At 38.2% G+C, this 12,335-nt stretch overlaps 1 protein-coding gene across 1 annotated transcript in view; it reads right to left on the bottom strand.

Moving 5' to 3' along the window:
* LOC107711937 (protein quaking-A-like) overlaps window positions 1–12,335 on the bottom strand; it is a 100,676-nt gene that overhangs the window by 42,808 nt on the left and 45,533 nt on the right. The window lies entirely within an intron of this gene.

Raw genomic sequence — 12,335 nt, forward strand, 5'->3', positions numbered from 1 at the left:
TAGTGCACGATATAGGCACGTGCTATGAGTGACACAGACAGCACACACAAACATGAAAACATGCTGAATTGAGTGCTGTGCCTGCCTGTGATGAGGAGATTGTGGATAAAAAAAAAAAGTGTATTACTCGAATTTAAAATAAATATTTGCATTTGAATGTTAGGAGTGCGTCAGGGAGCATCATCAGTGGCACACGAGATGAGGTGATGATGTAAATGAAGTTGTTGCATAATTTTAATGTTTTGTTAGTCTAGCCCACGAGATGCGCCGCTGCTGCAAAAAATAAATTCTATTGCTCTTTGTTTTAAAAAAAATGTTATAAAAAATGTCAATAATTATCGATACCGAACGATATGAAACATTATATCGTTGATACATTTTTTAGCTATATCGCCCAGCCCTAGGCTACAATTAATCTGTCCCACAATAATTTCATAGCGCATCACCGCATAGCCTAACTGACGCGATGCGAGGATAATAAAGATTAGGCTAATTTACTCCTCAGTGAAAAGGTCTTTCAAAAAAGTTTATTATACAATGAATTATAGGCCTATAATTATAACGATTAACACGGCAGTCATCAATGAAAAAGCTTTATTTCAAGCACCGACTTTTTTAAAAAGAAAGGGGGGAAAAAACAACCTGTTTAACACGACATTTCTTCTCTCTTTATTTATTTTTTTTCTCACTAGCCTATGTTCGGGCCACAAAATAAATATTAAGGGAGTAAATTAAAACATTTAGCCATATAGGCTACCATTATCAGCATATGAAGTAGATTCGTCTCTTGTCGTCTCTGAGAGAATATGCGCCGTTAATGCAGCGTCAGATGCCGAAAGCGCCGTCAGTTTTTACTTTCACTTTCTAGTGAATCGACTGAGATTAAGAGGTTCACCGCATAACTCTTGCGCAAATTTTGCACGTTGCTTGTGTGATATCCATTGGCTCGCCTTCCTGGTTTAAAACAAATATTTACAATACTGCGACATATAACCAGCCCCCCAATCCACCCACACTTGAGTTCGCGGTTGGGGGCTGTGGATTTGCGCTACACCACTGGACTCAGTCCGTTAGTTAGCCTAGTGCCCGCTCAGAAATAAAATTCTGGCTACGCCACTGGTGTATGTGTTCATTCAGATGCAAGGATATGCGAAAGAGGAATCAATTCTGTGTATGCACATTGTCTGAAACGCGGCTTTTTATGCGCGCTTTGAATGCGCGGCAAGACTTAGAAACACGTGCAAACGATCAATTATGATCAATTATCCGTTTTACCCCTACAAGCTAGTGAACAACGCAAATCAAGGAAGGAATTTTATATCACTGTTCAAGATAGCCCGTCGGGCAGGGCGGTGATACATTTTGGTAGCCCGACTGGAAAACACAATAGCCCCGGGACGTCGGGCTAACGATTTTGCGAGCCCTGAGGAAGTGAGTATTTAGTGGATTGTGTTTAACAAAGGGTTTAAAAAAGAGTGACCATTAGTTCCACAAATGGTCCGGGAATTTTAGAATTTTCAAAAATTTCGTTGAATTATTAGAAAAATAATTAGAAAAATCATGCACACACGATGCATCACCACCTCGGGTGTGCATTATTTTTCTAATAATTCAACGGCCCGTCGTCAATTATTCCTTACTTATAGCATACTTTTCTTTCACCATGCAGCAAACTTAAAAAAAACTTTAAACCGTTTAAACATAGTATTAATAGGTCAATTGTTTTTACTTTCGGTTAACGGTTAAACAGTCAATATGAGCATCCCTATATACTACTACCCTTCCAAGGTTCTAAAAGCCACTAATTAGCCAAAACTATTATTATTATTATTATCATCATTTATTACTATTTCTACTACTATTACTTTCATTATTGTTATTATGATGAATAAATTATTATTAATAACAAATCTTTGTGATGATTTATAATACCCACCATTATAGTAGTAATACTAATAGTATAATAATAATAATAATAATATTAATTTATATAATTATTATTATTATGAATTAAAACGATGTTCTTCAGCTGCCATTTTGTTACGTCACCGTGAACCTTAGTAACATTCCTGCATAACTGAAAAATCTATATGCTGTGCACGGGAGTGTGTGTGCGAGGGTGTCAGTGTTAAGCTGTAGGGATGTATAACAGAACAGCCTAAATGTGAGAGCAAGCGGAGAGTTGAGCAGTTCAGGGACGTAGCTGGGGGACCTGACAGAGACAAACGAGCAGCAATGCTAACATCATACCTCCTACCCACCCGCTCCCTCCGCTCTCCTTCTGCCTCGCTCTCCTCCATCACAATTACTCCACCCTGCTCGTAAGGTCACGACCCTTTATTGCTGAACATTTAACACATACTGGTAGTGACATCACCAAAAACTCATGTATGTCCTACAGAAAACTGAGAAAAGATGATGAGAAATTGGGATTATGAAAAAGTCTGTCACTTCTCATCTGGGATGGAAAAGAAGTGGAGTGAAGGACAGTCGAAACTACAACTGTAACTTCAAGATGTGTGAAGATCAAAGTTTAAAAGCTCAAGTGCTGAAGATCACAGAGAATAGAATGTGTGCACCTGTGATCAATTTACCTAGTTTAACTATAGGCTGTGCCTGTCTGGGGTCTTCTAAATAAGGATGTGTCTTTTGATAGGGTGCATTCAGGCAACTCTCTTAGCTTCTCCATGGCCAATGAAAATGCAGCCAGTCAGCATTCACACCAATCAGACTGTACCCATCAGCATTTACTCAAATCAACCTGTAGGTGTTGACAGATAACAAATCAAAACACAAGGTCAAAAGGTCAAACAACACACAGCAAATAAGCTTACATGTATAGTTCTATGCTGACAACTCAAACACTGAATCTTAAAAGTTCAAAAAAGCCCAACATTTCTACTATAAATGTATTGAACAGATGCCATACATAAATACATCAAGCTGATTTTCTACACACACACACAAACTGAGGCACTACAGAAACATTCAAATCAGCATGAAATGGAAATTCACCCTATTTTCAAAATGCATGTTGTAGATCCTATTGTTAACAAGTGATTCATGCATGTTTCATATAAAAAAAATAATAATTTGTAATTTTTAACAAAAATTTCTTAACTAGACACGATGACAGACTTCTCTTTGGTAACAATGTCAAGACTTTTCCAACTATGTTATCATATAAACACGCCCCTTTCTCAGTCAACTGATCGTTCATATTAAATCTTCCTCCAGCCAATCAACAACTTGGAATGAACCAGGTCCTCACCCTGCACATCTTTTTCAGTCAGAAGAGCATCACACCACAGAAGAAAAGATCGGTCGCTACTTCCATTACATTGTGCAAGGGTCTTTCGTTTATAAGGCTGGGTTATTAATACAGATTTGTTGATTCTATTTGAATCTGATTAGATTCACATTCAAAATCTCTCGGATGTTTTGAATTTCAATTCAATTCTGCGTAATTTTGGGTATATTTCAGTTCTAATGTCCATTTAGCTAACATACAAAATAAATTGTCTCTCAGTGAATGCTGTAAATTACACAGGGACCTTCTAACTTGGTACATTGTAAAAATATTAATTTAAAAATTGAACAACATGGACCAAACAATGTAACCAAGTTATTTTAGCAGAACTCAAATCAGCCCTATTTGTTTACATTCTGTTATCAGCTGAGGGCAGGTGGAAAAAAGTGAGGAAAGTACAGTACTGCATTAAACGCCTTTACTAGTCGAGGTTCCATTCAGTTCTGGACAACACAAAGAAAACAGAGGAGAGGGCTCATGTGGAGAGAGGAGGAAGAGTGCTGAAAACAGCTAATCCAGCGAGCTGGAAAAAAACTGGAGGTAATTCATTCAACTGCGGCCTCCCAGTGGAGTGATACAAGACACGGTCTTCACACACACACACACACAGAAATAACAATCTGCTCGCCACAGTGTAAGCACATCTGTCACCGGAGTTGTGAAGAAAAGCGTCAGAGAACAGTCTTCTCTCTCACCACATCACTTCTGCATTCTGCTCTGTCCTCTATTTTTCAGTTGGTTCTGAAACGGGTGTCAGCACACAGCATCACCTCTGCCTCACCTCCCTCTTCCTCTGCAGCTTTACACATCCTCTCTATTCAGCACTTCATTTCTTACCATAGTCATCCCTGTATACTAGGGGTGCACCGACTGATCGGCTACCGATCACGATCGGCCGATAAAGCGATAATCGCTTTGGGATGATTGATCGGCGGTCTGCCATGAGAGGTTTGGCACGACATGCAGCGGCACCATCTCAGTCTCTGTCTGGCGCGGGTGAAATAATTATAATGCTAGATTTCTTCATTAAATAACTTATAAAGTAATTTGAAAACCTTGTGTGAGACGTAACTTCACAAACAGCGTGAGTGAATCACCGTGCGCTCTCTCTCTTTGCCAGTGTTTAACCATTCAGCGCTCGCGCGCTCTCCTGAAGACCGTGCGCTCATGCACACTCGCAGCGCACATACATAATGCCAGGTTCACATTACTCAGTTTGCAGTGCGGATGTGGTGCGTATTTTTTCTGCGCTCATGTTAACGAATTAAAGCGTTCACTGCACACGGTTGCGGTCCGACAGTGCGTCTGCGGCAGTGCAGAGATAATTTCCACACCGAGTCTATTGCTGCGCTGCAAGCACTGAATTAAAATAACAGCGCACTGTTTTCAGTATGAACATGGATTGACACGAAAATGTAGCAATTACACCATAAATGCATATTATTAAAGTCTACTGTGTTTCACTTGATCACGTAAGAAAAGTAGTTTAAATGTGTTGCCACTTACTTGAGCAACTTAATATATAAATCTAGAAGTAAATGCCCCCCGCCCCCTCCCCCTCCTGATGGTGCGAGTGAGCGGTCAGTCACGTGTGTGTATGACGGCCGAAGGAGCTTCCTCTCACAAGTCACCTATGAGGGGAATTCCCCCCATTTTCAAAAATGAAAGTCCGGCCCTGAATAAATGTCTAAAAATCCTGATTGGAGTATCACTATATATAGTTATAAATGATAAAAAGAAGGCTTTAAAAAGATCGGTACCAGTAATCGGTATCGGCAGATACTGCTTTCTGTGATCGGCCTCAAAAATCCTGATCGGAGCACCCCTACTGTATACCCCCTCGCTCTCTATGCCCCATATTTGCATTTTGTCTCGCTCTCTGCATCACATTTAGTTCAATCCTCCAAAGGGAAGGAGGAAAACATTACAATCCATGATCATTCTGCTGCCGTCTCTGCAGTGCCTGCTTGGTTTTCTGTATTATTTCATCATAAAAAAATACATCTCAAAAGTTTCAGCATATCATTCAATTAATCTATACGCCATATATCTAAAGAGAAACAGAGACAGAGAAACTGAGTGTGGGAGAGTGAGAGAGAGAGAGAGAGAGAGAAGCAGAGATAACCTATCGGATGCCTTTGCTAATTACTAATTAACCTGTGTTAAGCAAGCGTGTAGTGTGGCAGAGTCGAGGAACAGTTTCATCTCCATGGGCAGCTGAGTCGGGTTGAGAATAAAATTTGGTTTATGTTTAGAAACGGTTTTATTATTTATATTTTTTAAAGGGGTCATATGATGCGATTTCAAGTTTTCCTTTCTCTTTGGAGTGTTACAAGCTGATTGTGCATAGATAAGATCCCTGACGTTGCAAAGACTAAAGTCTCAAAACCAAAGAGATATTCTTTATCAAAGTTAAGACTCTGCCACGCCCCCCTAAAACGGCTCATTCTAACACGCCCCCACATATCTACATCACTATCTGGGAAATAATGATCTTTAAAAAAAGCATCATATGACCCCTTTAATAAAATGCCAAAACCAATAGATTTATGACTATTAACGGTTCTTGGATCTCTCCATTCTTCTATTGATGCAAATGGAACAGTCTATTAAAACACTCTACCTCAGGGTTACCTGTGTTGCTACTGAATCTACAGCACCAAGGTAAAATAAAATTGTTTTAGCCAAGTAGTGAACTTGCAGTCTGAATTGAATGTGATAAGAGAAAGTATTGGGTGCCACATAAGAATATAAAGACAATAAATAGACAACATATCTTTCTATTGAGCTGTCCTTGCTGGCTACCCACAACAAACAAATGACTCTTACGAGCCAGTTCTTTTTCAGGAAGTGTTTACAAACTCATAAGTTAAGGCTGGAATACACTACAAGACTCAGAATTATCAAGAGTAAGCATTATACATGCAAGTGGATACAGAGAAAAATTGAGTGTCACACACTAAATGACTAAGGTTTGCACACTACCACTTTCAAGATGTTCCAAACAAGAAATTCAAGCAGAAACATTTTTCTCGTTGCTAGGAGATGCATGACACATCAAATAATATGTGTTCTAAAACCAGCTCAAAATATCAAATATGTTTGATATCCTCAGACTGGATGTAATCATTGTCTGAAACAATGAAAAAAAAGTGTTTGTTCCCATCATACACTACACAGTTGTCTATGAAACCTGTACACTCTGAATGTCCAAAACCTGCAGACTGGCTCTGACTTTCGGCAACTAGTGTGGACTCGTAAAGATTGAAAATCGGGGCAAAATTCTAGCCTTTAGCAGTTTTAAAGGCTTGTAAGGCTTAAATTACTCTACTGACTTGCTGCTCATTAGGGATGCCACAATTCTCAATATAATATTGAACCGTTCGGAACGACATCCATGGTTCAAATATGTGCTTGTGAAATGGTTTATTTTTTTTCTTTTCAGTTTTGCGTTTAAATAAGTTCTGTGCATTTTATTTCTCTCAGAATTGGCTCTGTGTGTGTGTCCGTGAATCTATGTCCCATCAGTCAAATGTTTGAAATAACTTCCTTTTGTGATCTGATGTGGCTTCTTATCACCGAATGAGGCAGAAAATATATTCTACACTGTAATAAAGGCTATGTTGATTAGCAAAGAATTATAAATACAGATGGCTTTAAGAACACACACTATATATTGTCGCAGTGTTTATTGTCTTTATGTTTCATCATTCAAAGCATTTCTATATTCTTTTTACTCAGTTACATCCATAGCTGGATGCCTTTGCCCATATAAGGGATTTTCTGGAACATAAGTTTTATTACTTCTGTGATGCATATGTGGAAGTAATAGAACTAGAAGAAAATACTATTTATAACTAGTGGTTGACCGATATATCGCCAAGGCCGATATATCGGCCGATATTTGGCATTTTTTAAATACCGGCATCGGCCGATAAGTTTTCCTGTTTGGCCGATAGGGTTGGTATCGTTTGGGGTTTTTTTGATACCGGTGCCAAATCGACACTTTTAAAACAGTTCCGGTGCCTAAACGGTGCCTGAACCGATACTTATTAAAGAATAGAGAAAGAATAGCATGTTACTGCATTCACGCGCTCCTCGGATGCACTCATTTCCCGAGTTGTGCTTTTAAGTCGGAATGTGAAAACAACATGGACACTCTCTGCTTACATTCTCCATCTTGTTCGCTGTTGTCCTTCAGTTCGGTCTAATATGGATTATCTAATACGTCGGTCTAATAATCAGATAGAACGGTTAAACAAAGGAATTAAAACTTACACAAAAAGTATTATAACGATTGCTTTTATATTATTAGTAATAGAAAGGCAAACATTATAATACGTTCTTGTTTGCCGTCAGCATTCAGCAAAAACGCATTTGTCATTTAAAGGGGTCATATGATGCGATTTCAATTTTTCCTTTCTCTTTGGAGTGTTACAAGCTGTAAAGTTGCAAAGACTAAAGTCTCAAATCCAAAGAGATATTCTTTATAAAAGTTAAGAGTCAACCACGCCTACCTAAAACGGCTCGTTCTAACACGCCCCCAATGTCTACGTCACGATTTGGGAAGATTTGCATAAGGCCACCCAAATGTTCACGCAAAGAAAGGCGGCGTAACTTTTATTCTCGCTGTAGTATTGTTGTTGCCTATATTTTTATTAAATATTTATTTATTTGTGAAAAATACTTTGTCATCTAAAGTATAAGTATGTTTATTTAACACATTTTTTTTAAATCAATTTTCAAATGATTTCAAATTTCTTGAATATTAATTAAAATAAATACAATTATATCGGCTTTATATCGGCCACTCTGCTTTCCAAGATATCGGCATCGGCTGTCAAAAAAAACAATATCGGTCGACCACTATTTATAACCAATACAATTTGTGCCAGACACAATAATATCAGCACATCGGATTGTTTGATCATATGATCATATTATTGCAGTGTGACAGATCAAGGGTTTTCTCAGAGATTTCTGAAGAGGCCAACAAACAAATCCACAAAAAAAAAAAAAAAAAATCACACTCAAGAAAATTTCAAATGATATAATCCAAACTGAATAACACAAAAGTCGCAAACAGCAATTCAACAGTCCAAAGCTTATAGCCGGTCCAAATTATTCTCCACTCTTCTATATCCCTCACTCTCCTTCTCTATGTGTGTGTGCAAGTGCAATAATTTGGAGGGCAGAAAATCCAATCTGAAACATTATGACACGAGTCCTTTGAGAGCAAAGTAATTACACTCTCTAAAGAGAATGAGAGAGGGATGTATATATGAGAGAGAGAGAGAGAGAGAGAGAGAGAGAGAGAGTGAGTGTGTGTTAGAGAGGCAGCCTGTTATCCTGTTATAATATAAATCATCTTTTTTCATCTAGTTACCTCTCTTTCTCTCTTGTTTAATCCTCTCTAAACACCAGGAGCAAAATCAATCTTTTTAAGCTCCCAGCATTTAGTCCTGACACACAATAACAAAATAAAAGCAAACAAAACCACATGAGCACAGTGGTGGTGCGGTAAACAGGTGGTTTAACAGATGACTAGTGTTACTATAAAGCTACACTTCCATTTACATTTAATCATTTAACAGACGCTTTTATCCAAAGCGACTTACAAATTAGCAAAAGCATAAGCGATTTATCATTTGAGAGTCAGCAATATTAACAGTACTGCAATATTGAATATCAAGAGCAAACTAGTACAAAAGATGTAATTGTGGAAAAGTAAATTTTTTTACTGAATGCTAAACAACGCAAACAATTCACATATATAACGAGACATCCAGATAAGAAACAACATATTATAATAAAGAGGTGATTGGTACAGTTACTATTAATAGGAAACGCCTTCACTTATGGATATGGAGCTTGATTAGAGAAGAAACAGTGGATGAAACCTGCGTCACTTTGCTTTGACTGTCAGTCCTGCCCTCTTTCTCTATGAGCCAAATGTAATTTGTGTCTGAATTAATACGAGCATGCTAAACAGGTCAGAGGAGGTAGCGAGGATGTAATCTCTCGCCCTCTCTCTCTGTCAGCCCACTGCACTGGACACACACACAATTGCATGCATCCCTGAAGATGTTGGCTTCTAGTCCACCTGCCAAGCCTGTCTGCGGAGGCCCCCAATTACAGTCTCAGAAATTAATCAGTCACACACACAGTGGCTTCGTTTCAAAACCTAGCAAGCTGCCTACATAGACAGTGCTTTTGTGCATCACAGGCATGTTTGGAACACTCTTATGATGGTCAAATCTGCCATCTTGGTACTAGAGACAGCAACACAATGGTAGGCTGAATACTAATGATTTTTTCTGTAGCTTGTTTTAGCTTCATTACATCTCTACCATTAGGTTTGAAACGCAGTCTTTGAGGCCTAAATTGTGACATCACCATGGTGTTTTTCCAACAAATCCAGAACGTTCTGCAGGATAACTGACGTTTAAAATGTTTCGAATGAGCAACAGTACTGTAATTTTTAAACTACACTTCTGAGAGCTTGCAGAAAATATGAAACATCTGCATGTACAAATGGCAATTAAGAAAAAACGTCAGGGAAATGAAAAGGCGCGCATCTATAGAAAAGCGGTGGCAAGGGGTCCTTGTGTGCGGGCGGGCCTCCTCTGATGAATCAGTGAGCTTTTCAGAAATGGCTCGATGTCATTTGAGTGGCTCGATTGGAGTCCTTTGGCTTCAAAAGCCCCAGTAATAACCTGCAAATAAAAAACTGGGGGCTTTAGTCTGATCTCCAAGCTACCAAACCTCAATATTGCCTCACATAAAAAAACGCTTTCCATCCCCCAACGGATCCACCGCCATGCTCTCCCATATCCCATCAGACAGGGAAGAAAATCACGATGAAAAACCTTCAATAACAATCCCAGCATTAGACAGGAGACTCATCCTTTCTCAGCTCAAGGATGACTATTAATAGCTTGTTGCTTCGTTGGGCTGATTGCAACCAAACAGTTGCATTGCTTGCTTTAAGTGAGCCAGAATCCAGAGGTGACCACTTCTTATATCTCAAAGAGAAGATCAGATGTTTCAACTGCACACATATGGCCTGAATAATACTTATGAATCCATGAGCGAGAATTTAGCTGGAAAGGAACTGCTGGATCACAGCACAAACAAATATGTGCTGATGCAGATGTGTCTACATGTACTTGTACAGGTGTTTGTATGACGTCTGAACAAAATTACAATATGTAACCAGCTAAATTAATCAGATTTATTTATACAGCCCTATGGCAACAGACACTAAACCACAGACATACATCTTCTCACACAGTGTGCGGCCTACAACACACACACACGCCACAACATTACAGCAGAAAGCAGTTCATAGACGACAGGTGATGTAATAGGATTTTTTCAAAGGAGAGAGGGAGATAAACGTCTCGCTGAAACTCACTGGCACGACTAGAGGAAAGACAAAGATAGAGTGAGAGAGAGGGGGAGGAAAACTGTCACTTCTAGATAGACCTGGTCTGTCAGCCATCTTTTCTTTTTTTTTCTTTTTCTTTTACCAGTCAGTCTATTCCACCTGAAAAGCTCAGGAGAGAAAGACTGTTGCTGTATATAGACAGTTTTATAAACAGGGCAGCTACTGGAGCGTGTTCAAAGATGTTCTGAAGGCTGTGGGTCGACCCTGATGTTTGATCTAAGGTTAGATTCTTTTGATTGGCTGCACAAGTGTTCACAAGCTCACAGATACAAACATTTGTAAACTAACAGGTCACATTCGTAGGACAAGCTATTTTTATGAAATGGACGTACTGTGTTGAAGACAGAGGAACAAAGACCTAATCACCCATGAGTATGTGTTAGATTCAGGCTCAAAATACTTACAGAATATAAATTTCTATTTTCTTCACAGAGTTCCTGTTATAAATGTTTTTTCTTGTATTTCCTTTTTATTGTTTGCTTCTTGTTTATAATCTTTATTTTTAAACCTATGTCCTTTCTATTACAATGTCCTTTCCATTGTTAATTATATTCACATGTTAATTTTATTCCATGTACGGACAGTCGTAAAAATCATGTTGTACTGTATATGATTGTGTATAGTGTATGATTGTGTATTTTTACATTTTTTATTTAAATATACAAAATGTGAAAACACTGAAAACAATCTCACACACACACACACAGAAGACCAGAACTAGGTCAGTTTATTTTAAAAGCAGTGTCTGTTTTCTGTTTATTCTCAAAGCAATAGCACGCGATTGTACGTTTAGTCTGGAACGAGGGGTCTGACCTTGGTGGATGAGCCTACATGCAGTTAGGGCTGGGCGATATAGCTAAAAAATGTATCAACGATATAATGTTTCATATCGTTCGGTATCGATAATTAGGGATGTAACGATTAACCGCAAGCCGGTTGAAAATCGATTCAAATATGTGACGATTCAAATCGGTTGAGATGCTAAACAAATCGTGATTCATTTAGGTGTAGGAGTTTATATGAATGCATGTCTGAGGGGAACTTACTGTCTTTAGAAAAGTTTAGATGGTATTTTTTCTTTTCATCTTGCCTCTGTATAATGCATATTAAAGTTCATAAGTGCAGCGCTGCTTTGTTTACAGCGGAAACCAAGGAAACGCTTTACGCGCCACCTGCTGGCAGAGTGTGAATCTGCATCTCATTCAGCTCGTCTGCAGTTTCATGCAGATATTTTTATGTATAGTTTCACAAAACTGAAGTCAAACCATTCTTTTTTTGCTTCAAATTTCGAAATTATACAATCTAATTTAGATTAAAAACTGCTCATGTTGCATGTATGCAGCATCTTTGTTTGGATAATGATTATTATTATGTTTAATGATTATTAAACATAATTATATCATTGTTTGGAAATGATTGCCTCTAATTTTAAATGGAAAGAGCACAGACAAAGCCTTAGTTTGCTTATATGAAGAGATTTCTTTTATTTGTGTTACTTATTTATTTAATTTGGAGCTTGTTTTAAAATTTCAATTTAGTTTTGTTATTTACATTTACATTATATTTAAATGTTGT

The sequence above is a fragment of the Sinocyclocheilus rhinocerous genome, unplaced genomic scaffold (genome assembly GCF_001515625.1).
Source record: "Sinocyclocheilus rhinocerous isolate Xijiao unplaced genomic scaffold, SAMN03320098_v1.1 scaffold2117, whole genome shotgun sequence".
Taxonomy (NCBI): Eukaryota; Metazoa; Chordata; class Actinopteri; order Cypriniformes; family Cyprinidae; genus Sinocyclocheilus; species Sinocyclocheilus rhinocerous.